Genomic DNA, 13,474 nt, shown 5'->3' with positions numbered 1-13,474 from the left:
TCTTGTTGTCACTATGCATGGTACTCTGTTGCTCTTTAATCTTCAAAATAAGTAGTTGCATGAATCCCCCCCCACACACACACACCTCATTTGTCAAACTTATTTCTCTCATCATCAGTTGGAAAAACTTCTAGATTCTTTTTTATCTTATGACTTGACATACAGTAAGCTGTTTCTCATGTATTGAGTTAGTAAACAATTTAAGCACTGAATCTAATAGAGCTAACAGACTGCACACTTGGGAACTTTTTTCTCCCAGTAGATCATGTGAAAATATCTATAAAAGGTTAGCTGGGCCTCTGCCAAGAAGGCAGGTCACTGAATAAGAGCTCTGAGAATGCTGTTGTTTTAAATGGCATTTCGGCAACAATGATGCTGTTTGAAACGGCACTTGAGGGGGAGAAAACCAAATCAGCAGAATGAAAAGCAAGGGTTTCTTTCAGATATGAGGGCGTCCCTCACTGCTCATCTTGCAAAATCATCTGTGTACGGAAGCATGGTTGCTGATTTTATAAAATGCCATATGCGGCAACAAAGGAGGTCTGAATGTCTGAGACAAGAACTGAATTGAAAGGTTGGACCTTCATTTTATTTAGCAAGAGAATGTATTTAACAACCATGTTTTCCTCCCATGGCTTTCCTCTTTGGCTTTATTTATGGCCTGGGAGAGAAGTTATATTTAGCAACAGTTCATTTATTTAATTCCCCATTGAGAACCCCCTCCCTTCTGACAACAAAGTTACATGACCAGGGGGACTGGGAGGGGCAGAGCCCGACCCCTGCCGCCCCCTGAGTGGGGAGAGAGGGGGCTGCAGCCTGAGTTCCGCTGCCCCAGGTGGGGGGGGGAAGGTGGCCGCAGCCTGAACCCTGCCACTCTGGGTCCTAGCAAGTCTAATGCTGGCCCTGGTAACCCCATTAAAATTGAGTCATGACCCACTTGGAGGTCTCGACCCACAGTTTGAGAACTGCTGCATTAGAGTTATAAGAATGTGTTTAATGTTTAGACTTTATGAAATGCTTGTAAATTGCTGCATGCATTAATCTCACTTATAATATCTGTATCTCTTTGTTGTGGAGTAGATGTACTCTGTCACAGGATGCTGGGTTGTGGGGAAGCAAAGTGGGGGGTTGACCAATCAAATGGCCTAGTAGCTATCGTTGTTACAGCTGCCCCTGCTCTCAGGGCAGTACGGCCTAGCGGCTGGAGCCCTCAGGGCTGTCCTTGGGCAGTCGTGTCCGCCATATGGTGCCGGCATCCAGCAGTAGGTGCAGGGCTCGTAGGAGGTCCCGGGCCCACCCCTCTCCACTGAGTCCCAACCCAGGCCCCTGTGAAACCAGTGTCCTGGATTCAAGCTCAGTTTCCCATTTCAACCTTCACATTCCCTCGGCCGCTTCCTACCTTTAATTCCTGCTCAGTCAGTTCCCTTGGGAGTAGCGACCTCCCGCTCCTCTCATTCTCCACAGTCAAGGGGAGTTCTAGCTTGGATTCCGCATCTTCAGCCTCTGCAGCCTGGAGCACTCTGGTAGGAACCTGCAGCATACATTTGCTCTCCTCCTAAGCCAGACTGAGCTAGGTTGCTCTGTTTTATATCCTGTTTCCAATTAGAGCAGGGGTAGGCAACCTATGCCACGTGTGCTGAAGGTGGCACACAAGCTGATTTTCAGTGGCACTCACACTGCCAGGGTCCTGGCCACCGGTCCAGGGGTCTCTGCATTTTAACTTAATTTTAAATGAAGCTTCTTAAACATTTTAAAAACCTTATTTGCTTTACATACAACAGTAGTTTAGTTATATATTCTAGACTTATAGAAAGAGACCTTCTAAAAACATTAAAATTTATTACTGGCACGCGAAACCTTAAATTAGAGTGAATAAATGAAGACTCGGCACAGCACTTCTGAAAGGTTGCTGACCCCTGACTTAGAGTATGCTCAGCAGGGGCGAGGGGGCATGGCCTCTTCAGCCCACAGTGTGTGATCAATCCCAGTGGACCAGTGCAGGGTGGATACACCCTGTCACACCCATGCTACAAAGTAATATTTAAATGTGTGCTCTGAAACTGTAAACCCCCAAAGTCAGGAGAGAAGGATTACGAAGTGTAAAATACTAGTTTGCCACAGCAAGTATTATCTCCTGACCAACAAAAGGCCCATGGACACCAGACAACTATTGTGGAACATCGGAGTACAATAGATTTTGATTGCTCCCCCACCACACACCCATGAAGAGGAGATGTATATGAGGATTTGTCCCATCAGCTTGAACTATGGGGGAAGGGAATAAAAATTGCTGGCAGGAAGAAACTGGATCTCTGTGCTGTTTGGACTTGGAGAGAGCAAGATTTCTAGGGGCTTGGCAACACTTGAAAGTTACAGCGCGTTAAAGGAGCCCCGGGCGCACTAGCTCACTGCCCGTCCACACTGGCAAGGCACATAGAGTGCTCTGACTCTAAGGCTAGAGCGCTCCTCGTCCTCCACCTCGGTGAGTAGAATAACGTTTGATGCGCCCCCGCTAGAGCGCCCCCGCATCAGTGTGAATGAGGTGTTGCATTGCTGCACTCTGATCAGCCTCCGGAAACGTCCCATAATCCCCTTAAGTCAAGTGGCCACTCTTGCCATTGTTTTGGATATGCCCTTTGAAAGCTCCGTTTCTGACAGCCGGAATGCTTATCTGCTCTGAGACAAAGCAACCATTACTGTGGAATGCTGAGAGAGAGAGAGAGAGAGGCGGGAGGGTGAAGGGGAGGTCTGCTTCTGTCTGAATTTACAAGACAGCATGCTGACATGCTCTCAGCCCCCCAAAAACCCACTCTCTCTCCCCCCACATGCACACAACACACTCCCTGTCACACTCCACCCCACCCCACTCCCCATATGAAAAGCACGTTGCAGCCACTTGCATGTGAGATAGCTACCACAATGTTCTGCTCTCTGTGGCCGTTGCAAGAGCTGCTAAATGTGGCCACGCCAGTGCGGACAGATTACAGTGCTTTCCCTGCTGCGCTCTATGAAGGCTGGTTTAACTCAAAGCGCTCTACATCTGCAAGTGTAGCTGTGCCCTAAGCATAAGCAGGAGATCCCCAGGGGTTGGCCTGGGTTAATCTTAAAGGATTTATAAAGCTTGCATATTACATCATCTTTGTTACCTTTTGGAACCAAAGACTGTAACTCATTTGTATGTGTATGTTTGCTTGCTTTAACCTTGTAAAAAACACTTATTTGTTTTTCTTAGTTAATAAATCTTTACTTAATTTTTATAAGATTAACTTCAAGCATCATATTTGGTGTAAGATCTAAGGTACAATTGACCCGGGGTAAGTGACTAGTCCTTTGGGACTGGGAATAACCAGAATGCTGTTGTAATTTTTGGGGTAAGGGACTATCTGTTACAAAGGCAGGCAAGATAGACTGGAGTACCCAAGGGGACTGTCTGTGGCTGCATGTTTAGGCTGTTATAGTGCCTGAGGAGTTCACACTTGATACATGGGTTGGTGAAGTGAAAGTATAGAACTGACAACCAGTTTGGGCTTTGTGTCCTGCTTCTAAACAGCCTGCCCTGAGGTTGGTACTCTTGCTCCTGAGCCACTCCAGGCAGCATGTCAGTATTGACATCAATGGAGCTCAGTGTAAGGATCTACCTGATCTCATCTTATTTCAGAGGAAGGGCCAGAATCTGGAAAGTTAAGGGGATATCAGCACTTGGTGCCATTATAGAAAAGGAAGTCTGTTTTGTTTAAGCAAAAGATGTTCATGTACAAGTTCAAATACAAGTCAGAATGTTACTGTTGACAATTGAGGGAGAAGTATATGACAGTATGACAGCACAGGCGAAAGCTCTGAGGTTAAAATAATAATAATAAATCAATAAATAAATTAAAAAAACGGACTTGCTTCCCTAGTCTATTTCTAAAAGTTACTGAATACAGACCAGGAACTTTCTGGGGTACATTCACATGTCCACGGGTAGATTCATGGAGAGAGACTCTTATGGAAATATGGGAAACCACTTCTTTGGTGTTCAAAAGAGTAAAATTTAAGTGACTAAACTGCTGCATGAAATAGTCTCTCTTTTTGGGTAGATTTACAAAAGGAGTGTTGGAAGGGTGAGAAAAACCTGGGTATTTGACTAGGAAGTTATCAGGGATTTAGAGGGGATGTTGTAAGGCTCCTGTAACCTTGCTTCCAAATAGATTTGACTTCTTATAATATTACACATGAAAAGCTATGTTAAAAGAATATGAAGGTTGCAAAGTCAAGCGCTCAAAAGTTAGGAAATGTCAGAATTCAGGTTACTTGTGCAGTCTTAATTTGGCCCCGTTGTTCATATATATTGTTAGTCTCTAATTACATGTTTATATAGTATTTTTTCCCCAGAACCCTTTTCTCATTCAGTGCATATAGTGGGTGGTATGAAGTTAATGAACAACTCTTCAAAATTTTGTTTTATCCTCATTGGTCTATGTGTAGTCTTAGGCCTTATTTACTGATAGTAATAGCAGGTTATCATACTCTGTGTGGACCAGCACTAGAGGATGATGGGATGTTGTGCCAGTGGGTTTCACAAATATTTGCTAACAGCAGACGTGTGGTGAGTTTCAGGAATCTTGGATTCCATTCCATTCCAGGCTCTGGAGGGGAGTGTGCACTATTGGGCACAGACTCATCTCCTCATTTTTCCCAAGCTTGACCCCTTATGTGCCCTCCTCTTCAACTTGTCCCAGTCCTAGTTCTATCCCTTCTCTATCTCTGGCTCCTTGCTTCATTCCCATTCTCCACTCCTCAGTCATCTCATCCCATTCTCCTTGCCCAGCCAGTCCCAATTCCCTACTGCTGACTTCTTGTCCAATCTGCATCTCCCCTCCCGCCACTGGCTCTCAGTCTCCTTCCATGGTGTCCTCATCTAATCTGTTTCCCTCCCCACTGGTTTGTAGTTCATCTCCTTGTCCTCCCATTCTCCTTGTCCAGCCAGTCCCAGTCTCCACCCCTTCCTCCAGCTTCTTGTCCAATCTGTGTCCTGTCCCCCCAGCCAATTGGATCCCAGTCCCTGCCTCTTCCATTGCCACCAGAACGATCCTCTCTACCCCCCAGCTTTGAGTCTCCTTGCCCAGTCATCCCCCTCAAACTCCTTGTCACAGTTTCTCTTCTCCTCTGCCACCCACCATTCACAGTCTTATCAGACTCCTTAGCCCAATCTACTACTTTCCCTCCCCTAGGATTTGGCTCCTGTCCTCTCTTCATTCAGATTGAATAGCCACCTTCTCTCAGATCCAGTGCCTGCCCCAGCCCCAAGCATTTGGGAACAGTCCGTACGGGGATCTCCAACTTCATCTCTGTAGCCCTAGGCTGGGACCATGCTCGGACTCACTCTGGGGGGATGGAGCATGCACAGCTCAGGTGCTCTGTGGGGATGGCACATGCTGTCTGGTCAGCATTAGGAGCTTTGAGTGGGTTGAGCTTGCTCAGTTAGGACAGAATCTTCTAAGATTTTAGCTGTTAAGCTCTAGCAAGTCTCTACTGAGCAGGTGTGAATCACAGTTGTTCAGAAGCTTATAACTTGACCAAATTTGGGTACTTTTTTTCTAGAATGGTGAAGGCATATCCCTCACACAAAGGCCGCCCCTCTTGCAAAATTTCAAATCCTTGCTCCAAACTATGGCAGTGCTAGAGCATTTCAAAGAACACTCTAGAGTTTAACATGGGAAAACAATGTATTTTTCCCTAGCCTCATTCTCAGAAACACTTGGACTGTTTTGGCTGAAATTTTGAAAAAAGCTAAACCAAAACCCTTCACCCTGAGGCAGACACCTATCTTGAAAAATATGAGTCCAAATGGTTAGCTTGGCAACATTTATAAGCAACTGAAAACAGGGTCTTATCATGGGAAGTATTTGGCAACCTTAATAAGGAATACTACCAGCCCTGCCAGTAATTAAAAAAAAAAAAAAAAATCTTCACAAAGTTAGTCTTTAAATGCAGGAAACCTATTGATTAAAGCATGTCTCTTTAGCATATGTCATGAATCACTGAATTAAAATGTGTTTAATCTACTCTGCCTTTTGAATCAATAAGCAGTTGCTGTGTTTTTTTCATCCCAGAAGGATTGCTTTGGCACCGTATGTACTGTATTATTTTCATTTTACTAATTTATTTTTTACATAGTTTTCTAAGTGACGTTACATTACACATTTTGTGTAGTGATCACATGGCAAGACATCCAAAACAGACAAGAGGCTGTGGATTACAGAAGCTGACTCATAACATGAAGCAGAACTTTTTAAATGAAACATTCACTGGCAGACTCAAACAGAATTGCTTGTTTTGGTGGATGCATTAACTCTAAATAAAGAAGCTAGATTAAGAACCCACTAAGAGTCCATTTGTTTTTGTGGAAGGGAGAGAGGCAGCTGCAAACAGAGTGGTTTTCTGGTTGTGGGTTTGAGAAAAGTGGCAAAGAGGTATGATGGGTGATGGAATTAGAGACTGGCAGAAACATTTGTACTCAAGCAACAGGGCTAAAAATCAGTTAAATGAAGGGAAAAGAGAGTACTTGGGCAACAAGCCATGCACAGATAATATTCTCTGCATGTAACATAGAGCACTGTCATGTAACACACAACCCTATATGCACGCACCCTCACCTTGTCACATTAGTTCATTATCAAGGGGTATGATGGTTAGAACTTCCATATTGTAAATGTTTTTCTTTTAGATAATTAAAACATGACATTTGCTGTAATATCAAGGTTCTGAATTAATCTAGATGTGAACATTTTCACTGTACCCATCCTTTGGCTATCACAACGGTGGTTACTTTCTCTAGTCTATGCATGTCAGTAGCACAGAGAAACCAATCTTTTGTATCATTAGCAACATTCACTTGCACCACCAATTTAAATGGAATCATGCGAGGGAAGTTCAGTTATTAATTCAGCTAGAAAAGAATATTGAAATTTGTAATGCCTGTATTTAGAAAGATTGCTTAAGAATGTGGAGTCAATAGGAATTAAGCATATGCTTCAACTTAAATATGTATTTTAAATGCTTTACTTCATGGGGAATGACTTACACACTTTGTTACGTGCTTTCTTGAATAGGAGGCCTATAATTGTGATGAGACAAACCTAAATGTGACACACAACTTGTGTAGTTGAAATGAAGAAATTCTTCTGACTCATTGAACTTCCTTGACTCTGCCATCCTTTGATTATGTTGTTACCCCTAATACATAAATGGCTGTGATGAATGGATTAAAAATAATAATAGGACCGACAAAAGGTCATGAATTGTAGTACAGTTCTACTTTTAGTCCTTCTGGATTTCAGAGATATTGTGGAGTATAACGGAATCTTTCAGCTGTCTCCACTGTGGCATACAGTAATGCATTGAGAACATCTGACATTAATAAGTGATAAAGTAAAAAAAGAAATGGAAACTTGTTCTCCAAGCAAATTCCAAAAATCCTGTAGGCAAATCATGTTTAATCACACTGCTCAAAGAGCAGCAGCAGTCTTTCCTCCTTTTAAATAAAAGCCTCATTATATTATATAGTTTGCTATCTTATTATGGGGAAGAGGGAAAGTTTGTTCTAAATGGCATTACTCTCTTTACATGAACTGAGTGAAATTGATTGAGGTTTTATGGATTAGGACTGATCCCGAAGGCAGTTATGTAAATAAAGAGCCTGATTCATAAAAAATGTGCTCATTTCTATTCTGATACTTTTGAGCCTGTACTATATCTAAGAGTTAGTGTTTTCCCTCATGCTGCAAGCCACTTGAGATTTTCCTGTTAGAAAAACTACTGCTGTGTGATGTACCCATACAGTTCATGACCACAGTTAGTAATCCATCTGGGTTTGTTGTGGTTCTCCCTCTTTTGACACTTGATTCATTTTTCATATACAGTGGGGAAAACTGACATGAAAAGGTGTGTGTGTATGGGACAACAAAACAATGGCTTTAAAATGGAAGAATTTCCTAGCAAAGTTATGAGGCCTAGTAGATTTAAGTCAGAGGTTCTCCACTAAGAGGTTTGTTATCCTTCTAAAGACTCACGGGACATATCTTCCATAAAATTTAGAAATCGCTGTAACTTCCGTACTAATGGGCAAATATATGGCCACATCCCATTTTTATGTAAAATATATGCAGTTCTTTCTAATAGACTTGTATGCATGTGTGTGTCTACATACAAAAGTAACCTCTATTCCAAAAATTGGCAGTGAAGCCTGTAAATTACATAATTTACAACTATTTGTCTTCCCAATACAGAACTTCCTTTACCCATGCATCATTGATGCTCTGTAGGAGGGTGTCTCTCTCTCTGCTTCATCCTTGGCATACTTTAGAAAAGTGTGTAGGAACTTTTCTTCAATCCCTTGCATCTCACAAGGCCCACAGAGGACAAATCAGAAATTTCTGCAAAACCCTAGCCTCCACCTGCTTCTGAGAAATATATAGGGCCAAATCTGCTCTCATTTACACCAGTACAAATCTAATGTAACTGCATTGCTGTCAATGGAGTTACTCTTGATTTAAGACAGTATAATTGAGAACAAAATTTGTCCGATAAGGAGCAATAAAATTGAAAACTAAATTCTTATTTCATTTTTCACTAACACATTTTCTGGCATATTTACACACTTCTGTGCCAGGAGCTTTCTACCAGTTCACTTATAAACCTGTAGAACCCAAGACTCCTAGAAATTCAGGTAGAAAACTTCATGATCTAGGTCCACAAATGATGGTATTCTATGGTGCCTGGGTCCTAGAGGATAGCAAAGAGACAGTACTCTCCTATGTGCCTGCTAAGCCGCACAGTAACAGGGCTCATCTTGTGAGAAAAGGCGCAGCCTTCTTGTGCCCTTCCTCTACTTCCTTTTCACAGGACTTAGGTAACATGGCTGTGGTGGGGTTACTACATGCTTAACTATGCCATTATTAGGTTTGCCAGGGAGGGAAAAGGTGGGCAAAGGAAGAGGAGTTGTTCTGTGCACCTCATATGGTCTGCAGTAGGAGGAAACTTCACCTTTCACTGTAAAATAGACAAGGCTGAAGTAAGGCTACTCCAGAACAAATCTTTGTAGCAGTAAGAAATGTTATATCATCTAGGTCACCATCTCTGATTTCCTCCATCAATTTGTCTTGGGAGGGACATGATACGGTGTAGTTCAGCATTAGTGAATTGGCTTCCAATGTTAGCAGATTCAATAAAATGAGGCAGAAGACAGGGTTACCAAAATCTATCTTGAAAACACTTTAATATGTTTAAATATTTCTGAGTAATATTTGGAAAATTCATGGCAAAAAAAACTGGTACAAAACTGACTTTTCAGTAAAGAGTATACACTTTGCTTAGAAAATGTAAAGCACTGTTTATAGGATTCTTGATAAACTAACTGTTAAACCAATCAGGTTCCAAAACAAATATTAAACTATTGGATTGTGCTTAGATGGGAGCATAGAAAGAGCTGGTCTTCAGTACAGCAAATTTCCTTCACTTTCATTGCTTGTATTTTTGTCATACACAAAGTTTTGGAAATGAGCAATCATTTATTTTGGCATTGGCGAGTCATTCTTTTTGCTTTGACATTTTTTAATTTTCTTTTTGCTTATGAGATAGTTGTGGTATATTGCCATTTAGCAAAAGATAGCCAAGGCAGGGTTTGTTATTTGCGGTATTGTACACTCACACACACATTTGCGTGTTTGGGGCCATCCTCAGATTTACCCATTTTGAGTATCTGGAGGTGGTGGTCTTGGTTTCATAAATGCCATCTGGTGAGTGAGAGAAGAGGCCCTGGCTGACTGCAAGTAAGAGTTCACAGTTGGCCCAAGAGCACATGGCTATGGTGAAAGAAGTTGGTATAAAGTACTCAAGGAAAAAACCAGGTAGCTTCCATTGAAACAGTAGTGAAAATCCAGTGATCCTTCTTATTTTGATTACTGTCTTGGTGAAATGAGGCCACTCTTGTAACGCACCCTGGTTGGAGTTGGGTTGAGTGAAGGTGAGTTTTTATCCTTGCAAACTTTTGGACATAGATCTATATGTAGAGAGCAGGAGGAATCACAGAATATCAGGGTTGGAAGGGACCTCAGGAGGTCATCTAGTCCAACCCCCTACTCAAATCAGGACCAATCCCCAGACAGATCTTTACCCCAGTTCCCTAAACGGCCCCCTCAAGGATTGAACTCACAACCCTGGGTTTAGCAGGCCAATGCTCAAATCACGGAGCTATCCCTCCCCCACCAGTTAGGATGGATGACACAGGCAAACAGTAAATTCTTTGAATAACTTCTCTCTCCTATCTGTTAAATTGAGACAGAACTTTCATTGCCTGCTTGAAAAGAAATATATCCCATTTATGCTCAGTGCCGTATTCTGAAAGTTCACTCAGTGTGAAGCATTGCAGTGCTGAGTATAATAGTTAGCAATTACAGTTGTAGTTTAAGGCTTTTGATTAAAATGGGTGTTTCAGAATCTCCTGTTGATGTGAGAGACTGTCTCCATCACCAGAAGAGCTTGATATTCTTTCTTACTTGCACCGTAGCTAAAAACAGCTCTGAGTTAATGCCACAGTCACCAATCGCTTCATAACATTTAAAGTAATTAACATATACAGCAACCTTTGAATAAATGGCAAGGTAATAATTCAAGCCAGGGAATTGTAAACTGAGGGCCAAAATAGCTTCAGCAGGTTGTTAATGTCAGTAAGATCTCAACGTGTGAATTATCGACTCCTTTCCTGCCCAGTACCTAAGTGTCTGTTTCAGAGAGCATATGTTTTTGGAAAAAAAACAAACTACATATTGATATCTTACTACTTTCTTGCTTTTTAACCATTGTCAGTCAAGTGAAATCTCTTGCGACATGGATGAAAGAACATCACGACTTGGATGGTATTTCTAAAGAAGTATTATTCTTTATTCTGTGATGGCTGTTTGAAGAGCAGTAAACCTGTATATGGCTATGTCTACTCTGCAGGCCAGTGTTGGTAGCATGTAGAGTATGTATAACTAGATGCTGCAGTGAAAAGCAAGCAGTGTCCACACTGGCTCCCTGCTGCTGGAGTCTCTCCCAGTGGTGGGGAAAGGCTCCAGTAGCAGGATGCTACACGGCTAAAAATAGCAATGCAGATAGGGGAGGCAGTGCTTGGGCTGTAGAGCGCCATGTAGGGTATATACCTGGGTAGATACTCAAAGGCTACAGGCATATCTTTACTCACCTAAGCAGTACCTCACCAAATCACACTTATAAGATCCATTCACACCACCACAAGAAGTATGCAGTGTAGATGGATCTTATAAGTGTGATTTGCAACTCCCAGCATTGGAGCCAGCAGGTTTTAGGTATTCAGGAAGCTGAGTGATTCCATCAAGGCTCAGATCTCATCTGTCTCATTTATTGTATTCTTTGAGCTGGCCTCCTGTATCATCCACCAGAGAAAAACCAGCCAAATTCAGGGGGCATAGTTCAGGCTTGGTTGAATAGACTGGTAATGAAGACAAATCACGAAGTGCTTCAGGAGCAGTGGAGCACATAATGAAGATAAAAGTTTTCTCTAAAATAAAGATGGATGTTGGACACACAACTTCTTTATTATTATTATGTAAACCAGTTTTAATGCAGGTACAGTCGAACCCATTTATGTCGACCTCGGTTAACTTGCCAATCCTATTAACTCGAGGTTTTAGAAGTGGAACCGCCAAACTCCCTCTTTATCTTATGGGCTTCTCATCTGTTATGTCGATTTGCCCAACCCTAATATCTCGAGCCCGGCTCCCCGCGTCCCCAGCCACCCGCTCCCTGGCTCTCCAGCCGCGCGGTTCCCCAGCCGCCCGCTCCCCGCGTCCCCAGCCACCCGCCCACCCCCGCATACCCGGTCCCTGCCCGTCCCCGCCCGCCCGGCCCCGCATACCCGGTCCCTGCCCGTCCCTGCCAGCCCGTCCCCGCATACCTGGTCCCCGCTTTGCCTGCCGCCTGCCCGCCCGGCTCCCCCCTTTGCCGCCCGCCCCACCGCCCGGCATCGCGTCGCCGCCCGCCCGCCGGCCCGCATACCCGGTCCCTGCCCGTCCCCACCCGTCCCGCCCCACATACCTGGTCCCGGCTTCTCCTGCCGCCCGCCCGCCGGCTCCGCTTCCCCCCGCCGGTCCCCGCTTCCCCGGCCCGCATACCGGTCCCTGCCTGTCCCCGCCCGCCCGCCCGCATACCTGGTCCCTGCCCGTCCCCGCCCGTCCCCGCCCCACATACCTGGTCCCGGCTTCTCCTGCCGCCCGCCCGCCGGCTCCGCTTCCCCGCCCGCCGGTCCCCGCTTCCCCGCCCCCGCATACCCGGTCCCTGCCTGTCCCCGCCCGCCCGCCCGGCCCGCATACCTGGTCCCTGCCCGTCCCCGCCTGTCCCCGCCCCACATACCTGGTCCCGTTCTCCTGCCGCCCGCCCGCCGGCTCCGCTTCCCCGCCCGCCGGTCCCCGCTTCCCCGCCCCGCATACCCGGTCCCTGCCTGAGCCCGCCCGCCCGGCCCGCATACCTGGTCCCTGCCCGTCCCCGCCCGTCCCCGCCCCACATACCTGGTCCCGGCTTCTCCTGCCGCCCGCCCGCCGGCTCCGCTTCCCCGCCCTGCGGTCCCCGCTTCCCAGCCCCCGCATACCCGGTCCCTGCCTGTCCCCGCCCGCCCGGCCCGCATACCTGGTCCCTGCCCGTCCCCGCCCGTCCCCGCCCCACATACCTGGTCCCGGCTTCTCCTGCCGCCCGCCCGCCGGCTCCGCTTCCCCGCCCGCCGGTCCCCGCTTCCCCGCCCCCGCATACCGGTGCCGTGCCTGTCCCCGCCCGCCCGCCCGGCCCGCATACCTGGTCCCTGCCCGTCCCCGCCCGTCCCCGCCCCACATACCTGGTCCCGGCTTCTCCTGCCGCCCGCCCGCCGGCTCCGCTTCCCCGCCCGCCGGTCCCCGCTTCCCCGCCCCCGCATACCCGGTCCCTGCCTGTCCCCGCCCGCCCGCCCGGCCCGCATACCTGGTCCCTGCCCGTCCCGCCCGTCCCCGCCCCACATACCTGGTCCCGGCTTCTCCTGCCCCCGCCCGCCGGCTCCGCTTCCCCGCCGCCGGGCCCCGCTTCCCCGCCCCCGCATACCCGGTCCCTGCCTGTCCCCACCCGCCCGCCGGCCCGCATACCTGGTCCCTGCCCCCCCCCGCCCGTCCCGCCCCACATACCTGGTCCCGGCTTCTCCTGCCGCCCGCCCGCCGGCTCCGCTTCCCCGCCCGCCGGTCCCCGCTTCCCCGCCCCGCATCCCCCGTCCCTGCCTGTCCCCGCGCGCGCGCCCGGCCCGCATACCTGGTCCCTGCCCGTCCCCGCCTGTCCCCGCCCCACATACCTGGTCCCGGCTTCTCCTGCCGCCCGCCCGCCGGCTCCGCTTCCCCGCCCGCCGGTCCCCGCTTCCCCGCCCCCGCATACCCGGTCCCTGCCTGTCCCCGCCCACCCG

At 47.0% G+C, this 13,474-nt stretch overlaps 1 protein-coding gene across 2 annotated transcripts in view; it reads left to right on the top strand.

The window, feature by feature from the left end:
• Positions 1–13,474, top strand: part of MYO9A (myosin IXA) — a 480,816-nt gene that overhangs the window by 281,679 nt on the left and 185,663 nt on the right. The window lies entirely within an intron of this gene.

This window comes from Mauremys mutica, chromosome 11 (assembly GCF_020497125.1).
Source record: "Mauremys mutica isolate MM-2020 ecotype Southern chromosome 11, ASM2049712v1, whole genome shotgun sequence".
NCBI classification, from domain to species: Eukaryota; Metazoa; Chordata; order Testudines; family Geoemydidae; genus Mauremys; species Mauremys mutica.
This window is presented reverse-complemented; position numbering and strand designations above follow the sequence as displayed.